The sequence below is a fragment of the Herpailurus yagouaroundi genome, unplaced genomic scaffold (assembly GCF_014898765.1).
Source record: "Herpailurus yagouaroundi ecotype Mexico unplaced genomic scaffold, PumYag 391, whole genome shotgun sequence".
NCBI classification, from domain to species: Eukaryota; Metazoa; Chordata; class Mammalia; order Carnivora; family Felidae; genus Herpailurus; species Herpailurus yagouaroundi.
The window spans coordinates 205448-233035 of record NW_024412608.1 but is presented as its reverse complement, the minus strand read 5'-3'; the positions used below and the strand labels follow the sequence as shown (position 1 = coordinate 233035).

General features: G+C 40.8%; 2 long non-coding RNA genes across 2 annotated transcripts in view; both read left to right on the top strand.

The window, feature by feature from the left end:
• LOC121022303 (uncharacterized) overlaps nt 1–27588 on the top strand; it is a 122991-nt gene that overhangs the window by 42809 nt on the left and 52594 nt on the right. The window lies entirely within an intron of this gene.
• Nucleotides 1565–25856, top strand: LOC121022304 (uncharacterized). Its single transcript, XR_005786896.1, has 4 exons — nt 1565–1857; nt 5115–5118; nt 25598–25601; nt 25844–25856. It is a non-coding gene; the product is annotated as an uncharacterized LOC121022304 (long non-coding RNA).

The window sequence follows — 27588 nt, the reverse complement described above, 5'->3', positions numbered from 1 at the left end:
CCTACCATACAATTAACTCATTTCAAGTGTACAATTCACTGGTTTTTGGTATTTCACAGAGTTGTGCAACCATCATCACGATCAACTGTAGAACATTTTCATCACCTCTAAAAAGCCTTCATGCCCGTTACAATCACTCCCCAGTTTTCACTGCCTGGTCCTAGGCAACCACTACGTTACTTTCGGCCTTTCTGCTTCTTTCATTTGGCTTCATAATTGCCAGGCTCATCCATGTCAAGTATAAGTACTTCATTCCTTTTTATCGCCTAGTAATATTTCATTATATAACACATTTTGCTTATCCATGTATCTATTGGTGGACATTTGGATTGTTTCCACTTTGGGACTATTATAAATAATGCTGCCGTGAACATTTAGGTACAGGTTTTTGTGTGAATATATGTTTTCCATTCTCTTGGCTATATATACCCAGGAGTGGAATTGCTAGGTCTGTTGGTAACACTAGGTTTAACCTTTGAGGGGCTGCCACACTGTTTTCCACAGTGATCATAACAGTTTACATTTCAACCAGCACTCTAGGAAGGTTCCAATTTTTTAACATCCTGCTGTATGTTTAAGAACCTTCTATATATTCTTTTCTGTGAATTGTTTATCTCCTTTGTTTTTCTTTGGTGATATTTTTTCTTTTTCTTGTTTTCTTCCTCCCATTCTTTCTTAGCCTTTTCAAAGAATCAGCTAATTGATTTACTTATTAGTGCCACAATTTGTATATATTCGAATTCATTTATTTCTCCTTCATTAAAGTATTTTTGTTTTTCTTTTTATTTTAGACAGAGAGTGCCAGTGGGGAAGAAGGGCAGAGCAAGAGAGGGAGAGAGAGAGAGGGAGAGAGAGAGAGAGAGAGAGAGAGAATGTTAAGTAGGCTCCATGCTTAGTGTGGAGCCCAACACAGGGTTCGATCTCATGACCACAAGATCATGACCTGAACTGAAATCAAGAGATGCTCAACTGACTAAGCCACCTAGGTGCCCCTATTTCTTCTCTATTAATTTCTTCCTTTGCTTTTCTTAGGAATAATTCCCCATTCCCCAACTTTCTTGAGTTTTATGTTTAATTTACTTACTTTATTTTTGTTTTTACTAATAAATATTTTTGAATGTGTATTTTCTCTCTGAGAACTGGTTTAGCTATGGATTTTGATATATGCAGTTTTTATTAACATTATTGTCTAGATATTCTACAGTTTCTTCTTTTTTTCCTCTTTTCCCTTTTTGAACCCAGGGGGAGTTGTAAGTATTCAAACAGTAAGGTCTTTTTATTTTCTGGTTCTATTATTAATTTCTAATTTTATTACATTATGATTAAAGAATGATATCTATTATTCTTTTTGGAATTTATTGAAATTTTCAATAAATTCTTTTTAAAAGATTTTTTAAGTTTATTTATTTTGAGAGAGACAGAGAGAGTGAGGGAGGGGCAGAGAGAGAGAGGGAGAGGGAAAATCCCAAGCAGGCTCGAACTCATGAAACATGAGATCATGACCTGAGCCGAAACCAAGAGTTGGACGCTAACTGACTGAGTCACCCAGGCGTCCCTGGAGACACCTCTTTTGACTTGGGAAACCCTTAACTGATGAAGTCTGGGGATGATGGGGGGTTCGTGGGGTCTGGAGCCAACAGCCAAGAAAGAATTCTTGAAGATGTCTTTGGTGCAAAAATGGTGATTTTATTAAAGCATGGGGACAGGACCTGTGGTCAGGAAGAGCTGCACTGGTGTCATGACAGGTAACTCATTATACACCCTCAGTTTGGCAGGGGGTCAGGGATCGAGTAAGTCTCTAAGGAATTTTGGAAGCAAGGTTTCCAGGACCTTGAGGGGCGAGCTATTGCTAAGGTAGTGCCGTTTATTACTGTTTAGTAAAACCTCAGTCATGAGACCCTTCAGATGTATATCAGGGGGCCATAAGCTTGGAGTATGATTGCCAGCATATATCTTGGGGCAGTTGAGATAAAGGAAGTTGATTTACAGGACCCTGGAGGTTGGGATAATGTTAAACCAAGGTTCTCTTTTGCCCCTAGCAAAGTATCATCCTTGAGGCAGCTGAGCTGATGGAGGGAAGTCGCTCTGCCAGTCTCAAGGACTTGTCAATGGATTACAGGCAGTAAAGGAATTTAATTTTTCATTTGCTTTAGTTTCCCACATTACCATGGCAAGCGCTTAAACCCCTTTCCTTTGTTCTTGTGTGGCCAGGAGTATCCGAGGAATATCACACATACTCCACCTGGCAGGAGGGATGAAGGGTGTGTGTGCCATCCTGTATTTTGCCCCCAGCTTGCCTCATGCTCCCTCACCATTAACCACATAACACAACAATGTTACTTACCTTGTGTGTCCCTTGCTTTCCCATAACTTGCCTCTCCTACCCCCAAACCCTGGACCTCTTTTCCCTTTGTAACCAGACCAACACGAGTTCACTCCTTGATAAGTCACAGATATACCAGGTGGAGTTGTCACACACTCCAAACTGCAAATTTTATTTGCAGCAAATCAGGAGATCAAGGGAAATAGCTTCCAAAGCTGTGATTGCTGAGAGGGTGAATGGGTACCTTTTGTGTAGGCTTAGGATGAATTTTGAGATAAGGAAGTTCTGTTTTCATATGTAGAGGAGGGCACAAAGTCATGTATGTGCCTTCAGGAAACACGCCTCTACACACACTTTCTGTGTCATGTCGGTGAGGCTTATGCTCCTCCTTGAGCAGAGATTTTAGTATTATGATGGGGTTAAAGGTAATTGTCGCTCATTTCACAGTCTGTCTGTACAGGCACAAGTCAGGGTTTTAGCTCAAACGGTCTGGGTGAATTGTGTGGTGTGGGGGTTGGATGTGGGGAGGTGAGAATTTGGGGTTTTACTTGCCTGAGTTAAGAGATAAGCCAGAAGGAAGAGCTTAAGGAGAAATGTAAGACAAAGTGTAGTAAGTATAAGCAGGTGGGCAGTAATGGGCACATCGTGGGATCTAGCTGGTGACACCTTATTTGGCTGAAGATGGTATATAAGCCTCAATCATCTGGCCACCTCCTTGGCTCTCGTGTCTTTGTGAAACTCTCATGCATTGCAACTTGGAGGGAAAAAGGGAAGAGATGGTTTTCTCCCCTTCAGTTACATTACTTTTGGAATTTATTGAAGTCTTTTGTGACCTAATTATGGCAGAGTCAATTAATTTTGAAAATGTTCTAGAGATACATGAAAATAAAATAAATGTTTTAGTTTTCACATTATAAGTTCGATATACATCAGGCAGCTCTACTTTTAAAATTATGTTATTTAGGTCTTACCTTACGACCATAGCCTAAAAGAGAGGTAAATTAATCTCACTTACTGATGGGTTCCTATTTCTCCTTGTATTTCCTCTAGCTTTTGCTTTATTAATGTATGCTATTTTTACCCCAATATTTGTAAGTTATATCTTTTTTGTGACTCATAATCTTACTATTAAATAACTCTTAACCTCATTTAATGATTTTTGTCCAGAATTCACCCTAGTCTAGTATGAAGATCATGATGTGTGCTAAACTTTACACTTGCTTGATAAAAACACCTTTTCTAATCCTTTTCAATCTTAATTATTTTGTTTTATCATTAGGTTTTACTTTGTAATCTAATATGAGAGTCACTCTTAATGGCTGAATTTGGCCTTTTTATGCTTATTGATATGACAGTTATGTTTGGGTCTGTTGTCTTTGTTTTATTCTTGTGTTTGTGTTTTTAGTGAGAATTTGGAAGGGTTGTATTTCTGTTCTAGTAGTTACCTTTATAGCCTTGTTAAAAAATGATTTTCAGGGGCGCCTGGGTGGCTCAGTCGGTTAAGTGTCCAACTTCGGCTCAGGTCATGATCTCGCAGTTCATGAGTTCGAGCCCCACGTCGGGCTCTGTGCTGACCGCTCAGAGCCTGGAGCCTGTTTCAGATTCTGTGTCTCCCTCTCTTGTGACCCTCCCCTGTTCATGCTCTGTCTCTCTCTGTCTCAAAAATAAATAAACGTTAAAAAAATTTAAAAAAAAATAATTTTCAGAAAAAAAGAAAAGCATGATTGTTGCTTAGATACAAGAATGAACATGTGTTAAAGATTTTATTTTACTCCTTTATTAGCTAAAGAACCAGGCAGGTGTTGTGACCGGTTCAGAGGAAAAGTCAAAGGAGCACAAATTTAAATGAAATCAAGGGGTTGAATTACAAATGGAGGCAAAACTGGTTTTGCCTGGCTGGCTCATTAGGGTATGTGACTCTTTATCTCTGGGTCCAGAGTTCAAGCCCCATGTTGGCTGAAGAGCCTACTTAAAAATAAATAAATAAATAAATAAATAAATAAATAAATACGCAGTGATTTAGAAAAATAATCCTAGTGCAACCCACACATGTATCATAATTTCAACAATCAATAAATAAAGACTTCTGAGGATCTAAATGAACCTCAAGTTTCTAAATAAAAAAACAAACACGACAAACAAAAAAAACCCCTGGTTTTTCCAGAGGGGGAAGGAAGTTAAAGGAAACTGCCAACCAATACAGATTTGCATGAAAATCATTTACCTGCAGTTAACAAAGAAGTGCAAAATAGCTCAAAGACAATGAACAGGGCCACAACGAAACAGCCAGAAGTGTGTATAGATGATGCACAGCTTTTCATTGAAGTACGTCTCTTTCTATAGTCTTAAAATTATGTGATACCCTTTTAATCATCTATTTCCTTAAACATATGCACCAATTTTTTGTAGGTTGAGCAGCTCATCCTATGTTCGGCACTGAAAGTCCCATGTCCTGGGAAACCTTCAGTCCCTGGAAAACAAGGACAGATGGTCACCCTAATTTTCTATTATAAGCAATGGTGGAATTACTTTCTTTCCTCTTCCTTCCACTTCCTTTCCGAGGAAGCTCTTTCTATACCAGTGGTATGCAACCTTGACTGCACCTGAAGAAGCTTTTTAAAATCCTGATGCCTAGGCCTCACTCCCATGGATTCTAATTCAATTGGTCTGGGATGTGGCTTGCACATCTGGGAGCTTTAAAGGCTATTTAGATAATTCTAATGTTTAGCCAAGATTGAGAACCACTGGTATTTAAAGATACTGAACTTTCTTCAAGATGTACGGAGTGCAGAACAGTGCGTGTGATATGCCCCCACTATGTAGAAGATGGGAAAGAAGAAGAAAATATTTATATAGATGCATAAACTATCTTTGGAAGGACCTAGAAGGAACTGTTAACATTGGTTCCCGCCAGGAATGTCAGCTGGAGATTGGGAAGGAGACTTTTCGCTGCCTACATTTTGACCTTGTGAATCTGTTATCTATTTTTAAATGTTAAAGTTCTACTTCCTTAATCTGGAAAGAGCATCTACTGCCCTGAAAGAGTAGATATATAATTAAATAGACAGTATGATCTTTGATTTTTTTTTAAACTCCCAACATATACAAATTTAACAGCAACACAACAAAAAGCTATGCATAGAAAACATTTTCTGAGGAAGGAAATTTAAAATATATTACTACAAAATTACATTAATATATTACATCACAAAATTAAAATATATACATATATACAAATATACATACAATATGTATATTCATACAATATATGAATACACATACAAACACATAAAACAAAGGGAGTTTCCATGGTAGAATTATGGCTTTTATTTCTTGTATTTTTTTAAAAGCTATAAACCATACTCATTATTTTTACAATAAAAAATAAAACTTAATAATCATGTTTTTATCCAAAGGCAGAGCTTTGGCTCCACTGGAAGGAGTCAGCTTTGTCTTGCTGATGTGGGGGCTTTTGTTCTTCTTCCTTCCTTCCTGTGCCATGTGGGATCCTCTCTTGCTCAAGAGGAAGCCCTGCTGCTGAGACTTCAAAATCAGCCCATGTGCCTCATGGCAACACCCGGAGAAGGGCCACCACTGGACCTGGGCAGCTGCCAGTGAATACCCAGGCAAACTTTACTGATCGCTTCCCACACTATGAACGCCGCGCTGGACTGTGTTGGGGGCAAAAGGTCAGCAGACAGGACTTTGCCAACAAGGCCCTGCCTGTCTGAGGTGGAGGCCAGGACATATGCACATAAACAGGCTTGTCCTAACATTTATGGGGCCAGGACGAGAGTATCAGTAGAGGCGCACACTACACTATCCAAGTATTTAAAAGTTGTAACACAAGCTAACACACTGTTGACTGAAATGTTATCTATATTCTATTCCTTTGATAAATATAACTTCAAATGACCTGAGAAGGCCAGATTTGAATACAAAATTCCCTCTTATTCCTTGGAGTTCTGTGTATGGACATAGCTGTAGTGGGCATCTTCTCACATGCCCCCATGCCAATCTCTTGATTGGGTAATCCCCTCCTCTTGAGTATGGGCAAGACCCATCACATGCTTCTAACCAATTGAATGTGGCAAACAGGATAGGATGTCACTTCCATGGTTAGGTTAAATAAAATAGTGACTTCTGTCTTACTAGTAGACTCTCCCTTCCTGGCTTTGATGAAGAAAGTTGCCAGGTAGGAGAGGCCTACATGACAAGTGCAATGTGGGTGGCTGCCAGTTAACAGTCAGTAAGGAGCCAAGGTTTGCAGTCCAGTGACCCTTGAGGAACTAAAATTCTGCCAACAGTAGTCTGAGCTTAGAAGCAGATCCTTCCCCAATCAAGCCTTCAGATGACCCTCCAGCCCTGGACAACACCTTGTGATAGATCCTGAAACAGAGGACCCATCTAAGCCCTGCCCAGATTTCTAACGCACAGAAATTGTAAGATAATAGATATGTGCCATTTTAATCACTAAGTCTGTGGTAATTTTTTACACAACAATAGAAAACTAAGATAATGGCTCTGTTGGAAGAGTTGGCCTTCGGCTGTGGCTCCCAGCTAGTCACCTATTCATTTTCTCTTCCTACCTCCTCTCCTCTTGAATCTTGAGGGGCCTCAAGTTCATTTCTATAGATACCCCAGTTTTCATGTCAGTTCTATCATTCCCACTCCCTACTCCTGGATACCCTTCAAACCTAGAGGTATGCACTTCCTTAGCTGGTACTACCGATGGGAGCAATGCTTCCCCTGGGTGTACAGGCCAGGGGACAATTCCAAGCAAGCCCTGGGAATGGCTCAAGGTCATTTGTACAGCACATTCCAGGGTCCTAGGTACTCAGAACATCCTAGGAGTGGGACTTCATGTCCTTGCCCTGCCCCACCCCTGACTCTCCACCCCCCTGGAAAGAGCATGGCTAGAGAAAGGACAGAGCAAGGGTCACCAAAGCACAGGCCACTCTAAGGCCAACAACTGCACTCTCGAGAAGCACTGGTTGAGGCCCAGGTAGATTGGATCTGACTCAGAAAGCTGCCCGAAGAGCATAAATAAGCAGACTGCCGCACATCTGAGGGAAATCTTCAAAGGGAGCTGTTGGTTTAGCTGGACCATAAAAATGGGAGGGCTTAGGGAGCAGGAGGAATGGGAAGGCCTCGAGCAAATCAGCCAGAAATGAGCTGTTGGTTCCCAGTGATGTAGTTTCTTTAGAGCAGAGTGATGAGGAGTTTGGGCTATGGAGTCAGAGTACATCTGTTCAAATCCTGCCTCTACACCCTGGTATGTCACTTTAGTCAAATTACCTAAACTTCTCTGAGTATCAATTTCCTTACCTGTAAAATGGTCATAATAATAGTATCTATCCCATAAATTTGTGGAGAGGATCAATACATGTATAATGTCTGGTAAATGCTTCCTGAATATTGGCTATCATTAAAGAAACTGAGGCTCAAAACAGGTGAAAGATTATCTTTTTGCTCCTCAGTGCCACTTGCCTTGCCTTAGAGGCAAAAAGGAGAAGCAAGGAGGATTTTATTCAGTTCCTAGAACACTGAATGAACATGTTTTTTTCATGTTCTAGAACATGAAAGAACAATAAGCTTTCATGGTATGGGAGCCAGGGGCAAGCCTCCCTAAGATGGACCACTTTGGAATGAGTATTATTTTGAGTTAAAAGCAATCCAAACCCAGCAGATTCAGGAAAAGCTCTTTACCCGCCCCCGCCCCAACTGCCTGCAACCAGGAAAAGAGCTTTTAACAGATATTCCCCTTTACCTAAGAAACTTACCAGCATAATAGGGCAACCTTTGTTTTCCAAACATCTCCTGCTAAGGGTCTCTCCTCCCTTTGTATCCTCAGACCCCACTTTCTCCTTAGCTCATATAAGAATCATGTTGCCTCACTGTCTTTCATATTTCCATGTCTGTGTGGATTCCTGTACATATGCTATTAGATTTGATTTTCTCTTGTTAATCTGTTTCATGTCAATTTGACTCTTAGTTCAGCTAGAAGGACCTTGAGGGGTATAGTAGATTCTTCCTCCTCAATAATGACAACTTTCTGAGCATGGTCCTAACTCACACCTTTCTTCCTCAGATTTCATGACAACCAAAATGGGGCAATGGTGCTGCTGGAGTGAGCAGATCAGGGGGCCATGGTGCGTGCCTATCCTTGACAATGGTGTGCCATTGGACAAGGCACCTGGTCTCTGTTGCCTCATCTGTGAAGTGAAGGGGTTACCAGCGTGCCTCAAAGTGTGGACCACAGACTTGTGGCCTTGGCATCACTTGGAGCATGTTAGAAGTGCAAAATCTCAGGCTCCACCTGGACCTACTGACTCAGAATCTCTGGGGCTGAAGCCTGAGAATTTGCATTTTTAACACACTCTCTAGGTCATTTTTGGCTCATTGAGGTTGGAGGACCACTGTGGTGGACTGTCAGAAGTTGTCACAGACCTGACTCTGCAGATCCCCTCAGGCACTGATGCAAGAAGTCCCACGGGCTGGGTTTCCTGGTACCATGCCTGCCCAATACTGGCCTCCACCAGAGGCTTCATTTTCATAGGCACCTATGGGCATCTAAGGAAACAGGTGTTGTGCTTTTGCTCATTAGAGTTTAGAAACTGCTTGCTGTGGTCGGAGTGTTTGTGTCTCCACAAATTTGTATCTTGAAATTCCAGCCCCCAAAGGTGATGGTATTAGGAGGCGGGGCTTTTGGCAGGTGCTTAAGTCTTGAGGGTGGAGCCCCCATGAATGGGATTAGTGCGCTTTTAAAAGAGACCCCTGCCCTCTTTGCCATGAGAGGATACAATGAGAAGTCAGCAACTCCACAGAAGGGGGCCCTCACTTGGCCGTGCTAGCACCCTAATCCTAGACGTCTAGCCTCTAGAACCATGAGGTAGAAATTTCTGTTGTTCTGAGATGTTTTTGAAAAGTATCAGCCAGAAAAAGAAAAATTTCAAAAAGAACAGGCCAAAAACCACTCAACAAAATCAAAAAGCAAAGAAAATGACTGTTTTCTACATAAATAAAAAGTTAAAATTGTACTCACTCCTAATTTCTGCTATTTAACCACTTTTCTTCATCTTGTTCTCTGACTCAGTACCTTCCAGACTGTTCAGTGGGTTTGTAATAAACCATAAATAAATATAACTGTCATTTGTAAAATCATGTCAAAGTGCTAAAATTAAACTATATTGAGAAAAAAAAGAAATTTCTGTTCTTAAGCCACCCAGTGTGTGCTTGCAATAGCCGCCTGAAAAGACTGGGGGCAGGGCTGGCTATATAATTTGTGGGGCCCAGTGCAAAATGAGAATGCAGGGCCCCTTGTTCAAAAAGCAGGGGAAAAGCTTTTCTCTTTCTTCTGCGGTCTCCCTCTTGACTTCTCCTGTGTTTTAAAATTTGCCATTTAATGTCATGGTCTCTTAGGCATGGGGACACTTGCAGGGTGAGCACAGGCCCTCACAAGGCTTCTGGGGCACTTTGCCTCAACTCCCACCGTCCCTGTGTTTGCACCCAGGTCCCTGCTGAGGGCGTTGCAGTTTACAGGCAGGCCTCTGAGCTCCGGTTGGAGGAAAAGTGATCGCAGCTGGGAGAAAGCAGAGCAGCCAGCAGCAAGCAACATGGCATTTGGGGTGATTAATGAATGCATTTGGAAATTTCCTCCTGCTTTGGCCTCAGCCTGTACCTGAACTGTGGTTTATGCAGCAGTACATTTCTGTATAATCTCTTTTGACAGCCAGGCGGAGGGCAAACCCACAAGACTAACCCAATTACAGTAAAAGAGAGATCTGGCTGCTCCCTGTTGACAAGGTCAGCACAAGGGCATCCCAATTCAGGGATATAGTGCTTCTGGACCAGTGAGCTGCCGGCACAGAAAGTACTTTCCTGTCCAGTCTTTGCCGTATTTTTACTTCGTGACAAATGGTGGCTGTCACTCCTGGGCTATGTCAAGTAGGGTGATGTGAAGGGAGCCATGTGGAATGGGCTCCCTGTACCCCCACAGTCAGGCCTGAGATGCATCAGCCCAGGAGAGGATGTACAGTGGTCGATCCCTCATCAGGGACTTAGAAAACCCGAGGTCTCTTTCGATTCTGTATCTCATGGAGTGGCCTTGGGTAGACATTCAGCTTCCCTGGGCCTTAGTATTCTCATCTGTAACATAAAGATGTTAACTTAGATTTTTTTTCCCCCAGCCCTGCTACTCTCTTATTTGACATTCCATCTGGTCAAGGATTTAAAAGAGCTATTTCAGTCTGTGCAGTTGATTTTATAGGAAGAGCATGAAGAACATAGGGCAAAGTGAGATATAAACTGTAAGGTGGGTTGGTTACATCATGAAAGTCTAAAAAATCATTAAAGGATTTGATGCTTCTTTGTAGGCTATGGGGAACCATTGAAGGTATGTAAAGAGGAAAGGGATATGTTCAGGGCTGAACCTGAGAAAGATGAAGTAGGATACCAAGTTTCAGAAGAACTGAGGATAAAAGTAGCCAGTTAAGGGGCTCTCCGCATGTGTTTGCCCTTACCAGACAGTATCAAGTTGCCTTCCTGAGGACTGAGTTTACACTCCGCTCAGCAGGCTAAGAGAGTTATTTCCTCATACACTCATTATTATTTGGCATTATCAGACTTCTGCATTTTTGCCAACTAAATGGGTGTGAATTCGCATTTCATAGTAATTTATCTTGCATTTCGCCGGTTAGTAATATGGTTGAACATCTTTTTGTGTATGTATTTGATTGTTTTAAAGTAATCTCTATACCCAATGTGGGGTTCAAACTCATGACCCCAAGATCAGGAGTCACATGCTCTACTGACTGAACCAGCCAGGTGCCCCACGTTTGTTGGGTATTTATGTTTCCTCTCCCGTAGTTTCCTGTTCAGTCTTTTGTCTATTTTTCTTTATGTTGTTTTTTTTAATGTTTTTTTTTCAACGTTTATTTTATTTTATTTTTGGGGGGACAGAGAGAGACAGAGCATGAATGGGGGAGGGGCAGAGAGAGAGGGAGACACAGAATCGGAAACAGGCTCCAGGCTCTGAGCCATCAGCCCAGAGCCCGACGCGGGGCTCGAATTCACGGACCGCGAGATCGTGACCTGGCTGAAGTCGGACGCTTAACCGACTGCGCCATCCAGGCGCCCCTTTATGTTGTTTTAAAATCTCCCCTACCCCCTTAGATTCTGGATACTAATCTTTTGTCAGTTACATGCAGTACAAATGTATTTTCCCAGTTTGTAGTTTGTTTATGGTGATTTTAGAAAAGCAATCAGATAATTGTTACAGTTGAACTTGTCACCATTTGTACTTATAGTTTGTTCTTTGATATCTTTTAAAGAAATTCTTCTCTACTATGAAATCATAAAGCTATTTTTTTCTCCTGTATTTTCTAAAAATTTTAATGTTTTCTTTTTCATTTTTAGGCCTTTGCACACTGAACTTAGGTTTGTATATAATATAAGATAAGGAAACATAGGTTTGTGTATATGTAGGATAAGGAAAGATCAGATTGGATCTAATTTTATCTTTTTTCACATGGATACCTAGTTGTCCCGGCACCACATCCTGAACGGTTCATAGTTCAGCCAGCAAAAGGTAAGGCTAGCCAAGTTGCCCACTCTCAGGATGGCAAGGATCTGGAGCTGAGAGTGAGCACCTTCATTTTTGCACCCTGGGCACCTTGCTTGCCTCATTCTATCCCTGCCTTGCTGTCATTCTTCCCTTCCAGGGAAGCCAGCCCCTGGCAGAAAGGCTTGTCCTGATTCAGACACACGTAAGACATTGGGTCTCCTGTCTAGGAATGTAGGTTCCTGAGACAGGAGAGTCTTTGTTTAGAAATTTTAATTTCAGTACAGTTACCATACATACACATTAGTTTTAGGTGTGCAATATAGTGATTCAGCAATTCTGTGCATTACTCAGTGCTCATCATGATAAATGTGCTCTTAATCCCCATCACCTATTTGATCCATCCCCCACCCATCTTCCCTCTGGTAACCATCAGTTTGTTCTCTACCGTTCAGAGTCTGGTTTTTGGTTTGTCTCTTTCTTTCATTGTTTTGTTTTTTAAATTCCACATATGAGTGAGATCGTATGGTATTTATCTTTCTCTGGCTTATTTTGCTTAGCATTGTAGTCTCTAGATCCATCCATGTTGTTGCAAATGGCAAGATTTCTTTTTTTTTTTTTTTTATGGCTGAGTAATACAACATTGTGTGTGTGTGTGTGTGCGTGTGTGTGTGTGTATCTTCTTTATCCATTTATCTATTGATAAAAGATATCTTCTTTATCCATTTATCTATTGATAGACACTTGGGCTGCTTCGTAAGTTGGCTATTGTAAATAATACTGTAGTAAACATATGGGTGCATATATCTTTTCAAATTAGCATTTTCTTATTCTTTAGGTAAATACCAGCAGTGGAATTACCGGATCATATGGTAGTTCTATTTAAAAATATTTTTTTTTCAACATTTATTTATTTTTGCAACAGAGAGAGACAGAGCATGAACGGGGGAGGGGCAGAGAGAGAGGGAGACACAGAATCGGAAACAGGCTCCAGGCTCTGAGCCATCAGCCCAGAGCCTGACACGGGGCTCGAACTCCCGGACCGCGAGATCGTGACCTGGCTGAAGTCGGACGCTTAACCGACTGCGCCACCCAGGCGCCCCGGTAGTTCTATTTTTAATTAAAAACATTTTTTTTTAACATTTCTTTATTTTTGAGAGATAGAGCACGAGTGGAGGAGGGGTTAGAGAGAGAAAGGGAGACATAGAATCCGAAACAGGCTCCAGGCTCTGAGCTGTCAGCACAGAGCCGGCTGTAGGGCTTGAACCCATGAACTGTGAGCTCATGACTTGAGCTGAGGTTGGATGCTTAACCGACTAACCCAAGCACCCCTGTTTTTAATTTTTTGAAGAACCTCCATACTGTTTTCCACAGCAGCTGAACCGATTTGCATTCCCACCAACTGTGCACAAGGGTTCTTCTTTCTCCACATCCTCACCAACACTTGTTTGTTGTGTGTATATTTTTTAAAGTTTATTTATTTTTGAGAGAGAGTGAGTGCGTGCACACACATGTGCTGGAGTGAGGGAGGGGCAGAGAGAGAGGGGGAGAGAGAATCCCAAATAGGCTCTGTGCTGTGAGGATGGAGCCCTGACTGGATGTCAGGAACCGTGAGATCATGACCTGAGCCAAAATCAAGAGTCAGACGCTTAATTGATTGAACCACCCAGGTGCCCCTGTTGTGTTTTTAATTTTAGCCATCTGACAGGTGTGAGATGATATCTCATTGGGGTTCTGATTTGCATTTCCTTGATGATGAGTGATATTGAGCATCTTTTCATGTGTCTGTTGGCCATCTCTATGTCTTCTTTGGAGAAATGTCTCTTCATGTCTTTTGCCCATTTTTTATTTGGGTTTTTGCTATTAAGTTGAATAAGTTATATATTTGTTTTGGGTACTAATTCTTTATTAGATACGTCATTTGCGAATACCTTCTCCCACTTAGTAGGTTGTCTTTTACTTTTGCTTTGCTGTGCAGAAGCTTTTTATTTTGATGTAGTCACAATAGTTTATTTTGCTTTTGTTTTCCTTGCTTCAGGAGACATATCTAGAAAAATGTTGCTGTAGCTGATGTCAGGGAAATTGTTGCCTGTGCTCTCTTCCAGGATTTTTATAGCTTCATGTCTCATATTTAGGTCTTTCATACATTTTGAATTTACTTTTGTGTACTCTGTAAGAAAGTGGTCCAGTTTCACTCTTTTGCTGGTAGCTTTCCAGGTTTCCCAACACCACTTATTGAAGAGACTTTCTTTTTTCCATCGCATATTCTTGCCTCCTTTGTTATAGATTAATTGACCCTATACATTTGGGTTTATTTCTGGGTTCTCTATTCTATTTCATTGATATAAATCATGTAGGTGTCTATTTTTGTACCAGTCCCATACTGTTTTGATGACTATAGTTTGTAGTATATCTTGAAATCTGTGATACCTCCAGTTTTGTTCTTTTTTGAGATTTCTTTGGCCATTCAGGATCTTTTGTGGTTCCATACAAATTTTAGGATTTTTTGTTCTAGTTCTGTGAAAAATGCTCTTGGTATTTTGATAGGGATTACATTGAATTTGTAGATTGCTTTGGGTAGTATAGACATTTTAACAATATTTGTTCTTCCAATCCATGAGCATGGAACACATTTCCATTTATTTATGTCATCTTCAATTTCTTTCACCAATGTTTTATAGTTTTCAGAGCATAGGTCTTTCATCTCCTTTGTTAAGTTTATTGCCAGGTATTTTACTATTTTTGGTGCAATTGTAAATGGGATTGTTTTCTTAATTTCTCATTCTGCTACTTCATTATTGGTGCATACAAATGCAACAGATTTGTTATACTACAACCTTATTGAATTCATTTATCAGTCCTAGTAGTTTTTTGGTGGAGTCTTCAAGATTTTTTTATATATAATATTCATATCATCTGCAAAATAGTGACAGTTTTACTTATTCCTTACCAATTTGGACGCATTTTATTTCTTTTTCTTATGTGATTGCTGTGGCTATCTTAGGGGGAAAGCTCTCAGTGTTTCACCATTGAGTATGATGTTTACTGTGGGTTTTTCATAGGGGTTTATCATGTTGAGGTATGTTCACTCTAATCCTGCTTTGTTGAAGGTCTTTATTATGAATGGATATTTTACTTTGTCAAATGCTTTTTCTGCATCTAGTTGATTGGTTTGCAAATACTGAGCCACGCTTGCATCCCAGGAATAAATCCTATGTGATCGTGGTGAATGATTTTTTTAATGTACTGTTGGATTCGGTTTGCTACTATTTTGTTGTGGATTTTTGCATCTATGTTCATCAGAGATATTGGCCTGTTAATTCTTTTTTTGTAGTGTCTTTATGTGGTTTTGGTATCAGAGTAATGCTGGCTTCATAGAACGCAATTCATAGAATGAGTTTGGAAGCTTTCCTTCCTCCTCTGTCTTTTTGAATACTTTGAGAAAAATACGTATTAACTCTTCTTTAAATGTTTGGTAGAATTGGCTTGTAAAGCCATCTGGTCCTGGACTTCTGTTTGTTGGGAGTTTTTTGATTACTGATTCAATTTCATTACTGGCAATCGGTTTGTTCAAATATTCTGTTTCTTCCTGCTTCAGTTTTGGGAGGTAATATGTTTCTAGGAATTTATCCATTTCTTCTAGGTTGCTCAATTTGTTAGGCATATAATTTTTCATAATATTCTCTTATAATTCTTTGTATTTCTGTGGTGTTGGTTGTTATTTCCTCTCTTATCTGATTTTGTTTCAGACCTTTCTCTCTCTCTCTCTCTCTCTTTCTCTCTCTCTCCCTCCCTCTTTCTTTCTCTCTCTTTTTGATGAGTCTGGCTAAAGATTTATCAATTTTATTGATCTTCTCTTTTAAAAATTTTTTTATTTTATTTATTTATTTATTTATTTATTTATTTATTTATTTATTTATATTTTTTCAATTGTTGATCTTTTCAAAGAACCAGCTCCTGGTTTCATTGATCTGTTCTATTGGCTTTTTGGTTTCTATTTTGTTTAGTTCTGCTCTAATATTTATTATTTCCTTCCTTCTACTGATTTGGGTTTTGTTTGTTCTTCTTTTCCTAGCTCTTTTAGCTGCAAGGTTAGGTTCTTTAATTGAGATTTTTCTTGCTTCCATAGGTAAGCCTGTATTACTATAAACTTCCCTCTTAGAACAACTTTTGCTGCTTCCCCAAGGTTTTGGACCATTGTGTTTTCATTTTCATCTGTCTCTGTGTATTTTTTTTTTTTAATTTTTTTTAACGTTTATTTATTTTTGAGACAGAGAGAGACAGAGCATGAACGGGGGAGGGGCAGAGAGAGAGGGAGACACAGAATCGGAAGCAGGCTCCAGGCTCTGAGCCATCAGCCCAGAGCCTGACGCGGGGCTCGAACTCACGGGCTGTGAGATCGTGACCTGAGCCGGAGTCGGACGCTTAGCCAACTGAGCCACCCAGGCGCCCCGTGTCTCTGTGTATTTTTAATTTCCTCTTTGACTTTTTGGTTGACTCATTTATCGTTTAGTAGCATATTATTTAATCTCCATGTATTTGTGCTCTTTCCAGATTTTTTCTTGTGGTTGATTTCTAGTTTCACAGTGTTGTGATCAGAAAAGATGCATGATATGACTTTAAGTTGTTTTAACTTGTTGAGACTTGTTTTGTGGCCTAATATGTGGTCTATTCTGGAGAATGTTCCATGTGCACTTGAGAAGAATGTGTATTCTGCTGTTTTAGGATGGAATGTCCTGAATATCTGTTAGATCCATCTGCTCCAACATGTAATTCAAAGCCACTGCTTTCTTGTTGATTTTCTGTTTGGATAATCTATCCATTAATGTAAGTGGGGTGTTAAAGTCCCCTACTATCATTGTATTACTACTGATTACTTTCTTTATGTTTGTTATTAGCTGCTTTATTTATTTGGGTGCTTCCCTGTATGGTTCATATTTACAATTGCTATATCTTCTTGCTGGAGTTTTCCCTTTATGTTTATATAGAATCCTTCTTTAAGGCAGGAGAGTCTTTATGAAGAAGAAAGAAAAGGAGCCCTGAATCTCCTGTCTGCTCCAGGCTAAAGAAGGAGAGAAGCCTGGGTGGGAGAGGGAGGGGAGAACAGGTCCATTGTATTGCCCCTGAGGTCCTGTTGAAGGTTTCATAGTTTTATGACACTTCTGGGGGGAAGGGGCTGGTGCAACAGGGATTGTCTCCTCCGTGCTGTCTTGAGTGGACCCTGAAGGGTCTGGTACTTGTAGATTCTGCCCCTTGCCTTCTCCAGAGAATGTGGGAAGTTCTCGAGGACACCCTAGAAAGTTTAAGCTACTGCATAGATGTAGGACAGGGAACAGTAGAAGTAGAGAAAGATTTTCTTCTTTTAGTTCTCTTTTAGTCTTCCTAAATGTATCTGGAAGAAACCCTTCCTTTGTTCTATCTGGTCTAGCCTCTCCTAATACTTGCTAACCTCCTTTTTAACTCCTAGAGATTGGACCTCAGGCTGTGGAACCTCAGGGGCTATGGTATCTGACTAAATATTTAATCACATTGTTTTGTTTTCATTGTATTCATTTTTGGAGGGTTGCCTTCTATTCTGGCGAGTAATGGCAGTTTGCTATTACTGATGCTAATAGAAAGTTCCTTTTTAAAAGTTTATTTATTTATTTTGGAGAGGGAGGGAGAGAGAGAGAGGGGGAGAGAGAGAGAGAAAGAGAGAGAGAGAGAGAGAGAGAGAGAGAGAGAGAGAGAGAAGAGAGAGCAAGTGGTGGAGGGGCAGAGAGGGATGGGGTAGGAATCCCAAGCAGGCTCTGCACTGTCAGCATGGAGACCAATATGAGGCTCAAACTCTTGAACTGTGAGATCATGACCTGAGCAGAAATCAAGAGTTGGATGCTTAAAGAACTGAGCCACCCAGGTGCCCCAAATTTCCTTTTTAATATATGCATTAGAGCAAAGAAGTTTATCATATGTATATAAAATCTTATGGATGTGTGCATTTGGATAAAGAGATGTAGGAAAGGAGGGTCACCAAAATGGTGATGGTGGTTATCTTACAATGATTTTTGTTTTCCTCATTTTTGTGTGTGTTGTTTGCATTTTTAATAATGAGCATATATTATTTACATAACTAGGAAATAACTATTTTTGTTATGGATAAAGGTGTATATATATATTTATTTAAAGGAATGTATTAAGTATGTAATAATATAAGGAATATGTGGATTTGGCTACATGGTTGACTTAGCCTGATGTAGGTAGGGCTCATTCTGGGAGACTGTGAACAACGAGGAGGACCTGGCTGAACCCAGGCTAAGAGCAAGGACAGGTTTCCTATCATGGAAAATTAGGTGCCTAGCTCACAGGGGCTGTACTTTGTTCTTTCAGTATTGTTCAGAAGATTCCATTTAAGAATCTCAGTTATTAGTTCTGAATCAGGTAAAGCATTGGTCCTTTTTGGTGGGATGGTGTGTTAGATCTTTGCCTAGCCTACATTTACATGCCCCCGGTTGAGGTGGACAAAGGGAACCTGGCCAGGGTCTAGATGTTTCTGATTTGTGAGTGCTGTCCTGTGAATAGTCTGTTGTACCAGAGCAGACAGGAGATAGACTTCTATGCTGGGTTGTTCCCCATCTGCAGAGCACCCACCATCTGGTTCTCTTCTCAAAGAGTCCTGGCAGCTAGTGCCATTTCATGGTGCTGGCCCTTTCCCAGGGAGGGCATAATTTAACAGGAGTCCCTTGGGCAAGCATTCCTGATATGTAGCCCTAGGAATTTACTGCCCTCAGGCGAAGGCTCTTTTTCAGATCACACCCAAGTTACTGTTTAATCTTCAGTGGAGCCAACTTTGTCCAGACACAACAAAGAACAGACAATCCTAGACCTTCCTTGGGAATTTACCTGCTTTATGATCTGATTCCTGTTCTGGGTGTCTGATTATGGGCTAGAGAGGGGTTGGGCTGATGGTGTCCACCAATCATGAGATAATACAAACTATGTAGCCACTAATCAGTGGGCACTGTAATCACTAGGACCAGACAATCACAAGCCCTGCCCTCTTGGAGGTGGCAGTGTGATGGGAAGATGGACACATAATGGCAGGTGTGAAGAGGGTTTATAGCACAGGAGGGGGCTGCTGCAGCACACAGAAGTGATCTCTGAAAGGGGGGCAAAGAAAGGTGTCTGAGCAATAGACATTTATTTATTTATTTTTTTTTCAACGTTTTTATTTATTTTTGGGACAGAGAGAGACAGAGCATGAACGGGGGAGGGGCAGAGAGAGAGGGAGACACAGAATTGGAAACAGGCTCCAGGCTCTGAGCCATCAGCCCAGAGCCCGACGCGGGGCTCGAACTCACGGACCGCGAGATCGTGACCTGGCTGAAGTCGGACGCTTAACCGACTGCGCCACCCAGGAGCCCCTGAGCAATAGACATTTAGACTAAGACACAAAGAAAGAGTTTGCCAGGTAGAAGATGTGGGGAGGAGAAATCCAGGAAGAGGGAATGGTGTAGGCAGAAATCTGGAAGCTAGAGGAACCCTGGTGTGTCCAGCTGGGAGATACCCTTTAGGTGGTTAAATAAGAGAGAACAGGGTGAGAGGATGGGTAGGTCCCAGATCCTGTAGGACTTCCTAGGACACAGGAGTCCTCAACCAAAGGTAATTTTGTCCCCCAGGGACATCTAGCAAGGTTGTCACAACTTGGTTGTCACAAAAGTGTGTGTGTGTGTGTGTGTGTGTGTGTGTGTGTGTGTGTGTATGTTTGTGTATGGGGTGGGGTATAGGGTGTTACTGGCATCTAGTGGGAAACCATTGAAAGTGCCGTGAAACATCCTGCAATGCATAAGACAGCCCCCAGCAACAAAGAATTATCCTGCCAAAATGTCAATAGTGCTGAGGTTGAGATATCCTAATCTAGGACCACAAGGACCACTTCAAGGATTTTGTTCCTTATTTTAAAGCCAAGGAAGGGAAGACATGATAGGGTTTTACATAGGAGAGGAACATGACTAAATTTATATTCTGCAGTGATTAGTCTGGCTACTTTGAGGAAATTTTAAGATCTAGCTATTCTAGTTTGTGGCAACTCTCTTAGTAGTTCTGAACCATTCTCCAGCCTTGGAATTTCCAGCCTCTATGATTTTCTTTCCCCCCTGGGGCTTACCTTTGATTACTTTGTGGCCATCTAGGTATCTACCAGGGCAAGGAAAACAATTCAGATATATAGTCAGAGCTAAGCAGACCAGGGAGTTTTCTACTGGATACAAAAGGTACTCCACTAAGGCCTACAAAATATTTAAGGCCAGTGTGGCAGGCAGAAAATGCCCCTCCAAAGATGTCCATGTCCTAATCCTCAAAACCTGTGAATATGGCAAAGGGATTTTGCAGGTATGATTAAGTTAAGTAACTTGAAATGGGAAAATTCTCCTGGATTGTCTGAATTTGTCAATGTAATCACAAGGGTCCTTATAAAAGGGAGATAGGAGGTCAGATTCAGGAGGTCAGGAGATATGGTGACAGAAACAGAAGCCAGAGAGAGAAAAAAAGAGAGAGAGATTTGAAGATGTCATGCTACTGGCTTTGAAGAAGGAGGATGGGACCAGTAGTAAAATAATAAATTTATGTGGCACTAAATTTCTGGCAATTTGCTGAAATAGCAACAGGAAACTAATATGGCCTGGAAAAAGTTTTAAGTAAACTCTACCCCCAATGTGGGGCTCAAACTCACAACCCCAAGATCAAGAGTCACATGCTCTACCAACTGAGCCAGCCAGATGCTTGGGCCTGGAAAAAGTTTTAATTAACTCTGAAATAAACAAGAAAATCTACAAAATAGAAATTAATAAATGTCATTTATTTTAGTATATGTTTTATAATAATTAATAGATCCAAAAAGGTATAAAGACTAACACAACACACAACCAGATTATTTTCCACCTGACTCAAGGAATGAAGTAGTTCTAATAAAGCTAAAGACTCTTGCAGACCCGTCTTGGATTTCATTTCCTTCTCTTCCTTGCAGAGGTAATCAGTATCCTAAATTTGGCATTTATTATTCCCATACATATTTAAATACCTGTATCACCAAACAATATGTAGTACTGCTTTGCATGCTATTTTATACACATGACAATGTAATGTATGTTTTCTTATGCAACTTGCTGTTTCTAAAATGTTTTGAGAATCATTCTTATTGATGGATGTGGTGACTGTATATTACCCTATTGTGTAAATATGTCATTCTTAATTTATCTATTCTGCTGATATACATTTAAGTTGTTATCAGTTTTGACTATTACAAACAATGGTGCCATAAACATTTTTGTACCTGTCTCTTGGTACCTTTCTGCAAGGGTTTCTCTAGGGTTGGTTCCTAGGAGTGAAACTGTTGGGACCTTGGATAAACAGCTTTTCTGGAGAGTTCCAAACCACTCTTCAGATAGACCTGGCCAATCTACATTCAACCACCAATGCATATAAACCTGGCATTGGTGTTGGTCTTGTTAGACTGTAAAATTTTTGTTGAAATGATGGAGGTGAAATGATATGTTATTGTGGTTTTAACCTTCCTTTTCTGCATTACTGTGGAGTTGAGTATCTTTTTTCTATGTTTATAGATCATTCCTGTTTCTTCCTCTGTGAATTGCCTATTCATCTTTTTTGCCCATTTTTTTTTATAGGTCTGGTTGTCTTTCTCTCTTTAGTTTGTAGAAATTGTATTGTTTTGGATACTAATTTTCTGCAGCTATATACGTTGTAAATATCTTCTCCCATTTAGTGGTTTGTCTTTTCATGAATACATGGTGTATATTGAGGCAGGGATATCATCTCATCCAAGACAGTATTTGGGCAGGAATCCAGTTCCATGGTCCCCATAAGATTCTGGTCTGTTACTTAGCTTCAAGGTGTGGCTGATGCAGATAGTTAAGTGGTGCTCCATAAAACAATTTTCAGGGTTGAGGAGTATATTCCAGATATTCTCAGTTTTGTTAATAATTCATTATGAAATGATATCCACATATTTATTTAAACCAGACATCATGAATTCAATGCCTATAGGAGGCCAGGTGGGTAATGTAAAGACTGCAGTGGGCTGGTGGGACATGTACCCTTCTTGGAGACACCTACTGATGCTGCCCTGTGTTTTAATCCTCACCACAACAGTGAAGTGGATACCAGTTTAACCTTCCTTTTACAGACAAGCATACAGGTTTAGAGAGGTTAAGCCACTTGCCCCAAGCCACATAACTAGAAAATAAAAGAACCAGGATTCAAACCAGGCTGTCTGCCTCTATGGCCCATACTCTTAACTCTGATGCTAAAATGCTGCTCAAGACACAAGGAAGATGTCTTGTTTCTCTTAACCCCACTATAAGAAATATGGTAATGCAGATGAGATTATAAATGGCACCCGGCATTGGGCCTCAGTGTGGGGAGTATTAGGGCATGGTGAGGACTGCAGCAAGCTGGAGAGGAAATGCCTGCTAAATGGGTCTTCCATTCCAGCTGCCTGATGTCAGCAGGGAACACAGACCTAGTGTTGCCAGATCTTCTGATTTTTTTCAAGAGAAGCTAGAAATCCAGATTTTTGTGGGAATGGCAACCGATTTTTAAATACTGGCAATCAAATTCAATAATATTACAATATGGCTTAGATCAAATAAAATATTTTTATGGGCTGTGACTCTATGACCTTTTATTTGGCCCAGATGATTTATTTGTTTACAGCCTGAACCACCTTTGAGAGTATGCAGTTCCATAAGAACTATATGAAACAACATTTTGTTCTACTTGTAATAACCTCTTTCAAGTAACAAGTATTTCCTGTATTGTAATGCTTAGGCATTTGGAGTCCCCAATACAATCGCACAGACTTTGATCATTTCTCATATTAGTCGTCTTCTTTGCAGACAGAAGTTAAGATTGATAAAATAATCACAGAACCTGGGACTGAGGTTCTGCTGAGCCTTATGGAAATGACTGCTTTTCGATCTCATGCCAAAGCAAGTGTCTTGATGTCTGTAATTTGCTTGAAAATACTGCAGTATTGTGGTGTAATACTGTGTACTTGCTAGTTAGATTAAGTTTCAATTCCAAGGGCAATCTATACCCATAGAGTGTCAGCTAGCATTATATCCAAAAGGCCATCTGCTAAGGTGCTCCCTGCAAGTGCTTGAGTAATCTGTATTTTGATGTACAGCAGATACTGTGAGCCAGCCCAACAAATATTATAAGTGGATGAAATTAGTGGCCTGATTAACTAGTATGAAGAATGATAGAAGGGGGCTCTCACTGATGAAATTAAAAGAGCCAAAATATGTGAATAGGCTAAAATAATTTAGGGGCACTCTTCACATTTGCCTGAACAGGAGCTTAGAGTCTAGCAAGGCCTTTAGCATGCACCTGTAGGGATGGTGCCAGACATTCGACCCTGAACCACTCACTCCTATTTCCATACATAGCTTTCAGAGAGCTTCTAGGTGCCTGATCCTGACCACAAGGATAATGAAATCCTGCCTCTGCAATGTTGTTGATTCTCCCTTCAGTCGACCATTCATGCCAGGTAGTGGTTGGATCACTTAAAAAGACAAGAGCTGGGCCTTCATGGAACCCACAGAGCAGGTTGCATGAAACATTCTGTGCCTAATTGCTCATGAATGTTTGTTTAAGAAATGTCCCCAGAGGGTGTAAAGTTTGGTCTGAGACTTGCTCTCATGATAGTTTAATAACAAGATAGTCAGTGAACATCTGACTCTCACCTACTTCAAAATGCATGGGTTACTTATAGACTAAAATTAACTCAGACTAGTTCCCAGCAAGAAAATGGAGAAGCCAGACCTCAGAGATGAGAGGTGGTAACTAAAAGCCCCAGGAGTATATGATCATCCTTGCTTCCTGTGCCTTCCATGGGTCAGATGGACCTTTCAGACCAGCCTGTAGATGCCTTTCTTCTGTTTCTTTCCCCAGCTTTGTGAGGTTGCCTATGGGGGGTCTGTTGAGAATCTGAGTTTGCAGAAGCCCTGTGGAATCAAGTAGCTCCTGGAAATCTCGCCCTTACCACAAAAGGAAGTAAGCAGAAAAGCTGGGCTTCAGGGAGCCAGCTCTGTGGACATTTTAATCCAGGAGATTAATCCAGGAGATTAAATGTCCAGGAGACATTTTAATCCAAAATCTGAATTAGGGAAGTGGTTTTCAGTATGTATTTTTTTCAAAAAGTATCCTCCATGGCTACACTGTGCTGAAATCTGGGAGCCTATAGACAGACCCTTACCTTGTTCTTTAAAGGTTAACAGAGTATCTTTCTGTTTCAGTAAATAGATTAGTAAATATAATAAAGCTCTCCTTTAGGGATTAGCATAGCACAAACCAATTATTCCCTGGAAGAAATTCCTCTGTTTTACCCTTTCTTTAAGTCCATTTGTTTCTCTGTGAAATCTTGACTTTATAAATCTTTCCCTTTGATATGTATGTATGTATGTATGTATGTATTTTGCTATGGTCCCTAAAGGCTTACTGTGGTCCCCTTCAAACTTCCATCTCCTCTTCAATTTTCATTCATCCTCCTTGGCCTACATCTTCAAAATTACACTCCAGTTGGGTACTCTGCCCTGTTCCCAGCAGAGAGGAGTGTCACTGATTCCAAAGCATCCCTCTGTTTCATGAATATATACCTTTTCTCCCAATGAGATTTTAGACCTATCAAGGACAGGATCTATTTTTAACTTCTTTTGTCCTACAGTACCTGTCCTACAGCACCTACTCTACAAATAAATTCTCAGTAAATAATCACTTCTCCCCCCACCTAGAAGATTTACAATCTGGGGCACCTGGGTGGCTCAGCCAGTTAAGCACCTGACTCTTGATTTCAGCTTAGGTCATGATCTCACAGTTTGTGAGTGAGAGCCCTGCATCGGGCTCTGTGCTGGTAGTGCAGAGCCTGCTTGGGATTCTCTTTGTCTCTCTCTCTCTGTCTCTCTCTCTCTGTCTCTCTCTCTCTCTCTCCCCCTCTCTCTGCCCTCCCCCTGCTTGCTTTTTTGCTCTCTGTCTCTCAAAATAAATAAATACACTTAAAAAAATGATTTACAATCCAAAAATGTATAATTCTATTTAAAGTAAATGGAACTCTAGGTTGGGAGTAGGGTCACCATGATTATAGCTAACATGTTTTTAGCATTTATAAATCCAGAATTCTATTTAATCCTCATACAACAATCCTCTGAAGTAGGCACCGTCATTATCCCCAGTTACCAATGAAAAGATTGAGACACAAAGAAGCTTAGTAATTCGTCCAAGGTCACAGGAGAGCCCAGTCCTGGAGGAGTCCCAAATTCTGCAAAATGATCTGATGGAAGAATGGGGAGGGTTGCATAGGGAGAGAGAAATTGACTTCTCAGCAAAGCTGTAAGGCCTCTTTACTAGTTTAGTAGTTTAAACATGTATTTACAAATTCTTTGATATTCCTCCTGTCAAAAAATGGAGCCTAATTACCTCACCTTGAGAAAGAACTGTCTTGCATATAGAATAGCAGTGGCAGGAATGACAATGTATGACTCCTGAGGCTAAGTCATAAAAGGCATTATGGCTTTCTCCTTACTCTCTCAGTCACTCACTCTGGGGGAAGCCAACTGCTCTGTTGTGAGGACATTCAAGCATCCCAATGGAGAGATCTGTGCAGCAAGGAGTGGAGGCCTCCTACTAATAGCCAGTAAGGAACTGAGGCCTTCTGCCAGCAGCCATGTAAGCAAACCATCTTGGAAGCAGATTCTCTGGTCCCTGTCAGGCTGTCACATGACAGCAGTCGCAGCTGACTTTCTAACTACAACATCACAAGAGACCCTGAGAATCACTCAGCTACACCACTTCTCAATTCCTGCCACACATAACCTGTGAGCTCATGTTAGCTATATTACACTGTTAAGTTTTGGGGGGTAATTTGCTATACAACAATGGGTAAACTAAGTTAACCTCTAAGTGAGTAGTTCTTACCATTTGGGGTGTCAGGGACCCTTTTGAGAATCTGGCAAAAGCTGTGAATCCTCTCCTCATAAAAATGTACAGACACAAGAACACATTGCTCATGGTTTCCAGAAGATCATATATTTTGATAAAGCTAGTTGATGGATCTCAGTTTCAAGACTCTTTCTCTAAATACTAGAATAGTCGAAGTGTGAATTTTTTTTCCCACGAAATCTCTTTCCTGTGGATGACTAACTTAAAACATTTATTTTTCCCTTCAGTTTATTTTTCCTTGAGATGGAAGAACCAGTTGAGGAAGAACTCCCCCCAACTCCCAGCCTATTCCCCCAGGCTCTTTCCACCCAACAGATTTCAGGGAGCAAAGGGATCAAATTAACTTTTCTCATGGTTCTATTTTTGTGACTCAATTCTTTTGGAGGAGAGAGTCAGGATGACTGGTGGGATTTCCAGAAAAGCCAGAAACAGTAATTGCTAGAAATACAGGAAGGAAGTGTGTTCTTGAAAGATTAAAGCTCCAGTGTTCAGAGCTGTGTGAGTTGGCTTGATTTGTATTCTCAGGACACATTAGAGTATTTGGGGAAATCCTACTGTGTTTACTTTTTATCCACTTGGGCTTCTCCATCCTTGTTTTCACATATACCCATCTCCAGGCTGACATTACCAATGCAAGGGAGAAGCATAGTTACTCCTCCACATTTTCTACTAGGGGAGATAAAGAACCCGAACGGGATACAGTTACAGGAGGAAGAACAATCACACTTCCTCTCTGAGGTCACTATCTGCTAAATCCCTCGAGGTCATGCTTTCCGATCAGACCAAAGGCAGTCATTGAAGTTTTCAAAGTGACTTCTGCTTTGGGGTCCCCAGAATGGTTCTCATTTCCATTTATGAGCGTGTTTCCCTGGGCTGCAAAAATGTAGCGTAACCCAGGAAGAGAGAGAGTTTGGGGTACGATCATGTGTTAATTCAGGGCAAATTAAGACATCCTATAAGAGTTGGATGTTTGAGAATAGAAACCTAGAGATATCTAGTTTGGCGACATCTGGTAGTTAAGACATGAGGAGAGAAGAGCTTGCTCACTGCATATAGAGCCCTGAGTATAGGACTTACGGGTTGGGGAGGAAAAGATGCCCATTAAAGAGTGAGGGGAACTACTGCATGGCCTGCAGTAAGAACTGGGGGAGCAATCAATGTGAGAGGAATCAACGGACACAGAGTTTAAAGATGGAGAACTTGTTGAGTAGTTTCACATATGAGCGGAGGGATTAGGCAAATGGGAAGTGAAACATATCATTCTTATTTGGCATGAGTAGGGGCTTACTGGTGGTCTTAGAAAGAGCATTCAGTAGAGTGGAGGGGGCAGAGCCTGATCACACAGGCTGAGGAGGACCGAATGAGCTGAAAGAGTGGCTCACATAAAAATGGCTAAACATAGACACCCAAGATTTGAAATCAGATAAGGCAGGGGTGTCAGCACCCATTGTGGGCAGTAGTCTAAAAGGCCGCAGGAAGGCTGCGGTTGAAGGGCCATCTTGTTTTGCTGTTTGTTCATAATCTACCTTCAGTGAATGCCTAAAATTATATTTTTAATAAACGGAGGTAGTTCTCTAGAGACGTAAACTTTGATGTGGAGAAAATGCAACTGACTAAGCAGAAGTAAATAGAGCAGCAGCCATCTGCCCAAATTACAGCTATCAGAAAAGAAAGAGCCTCGCCAGGCACAGTGACACTCATAAGAAGCTGATCA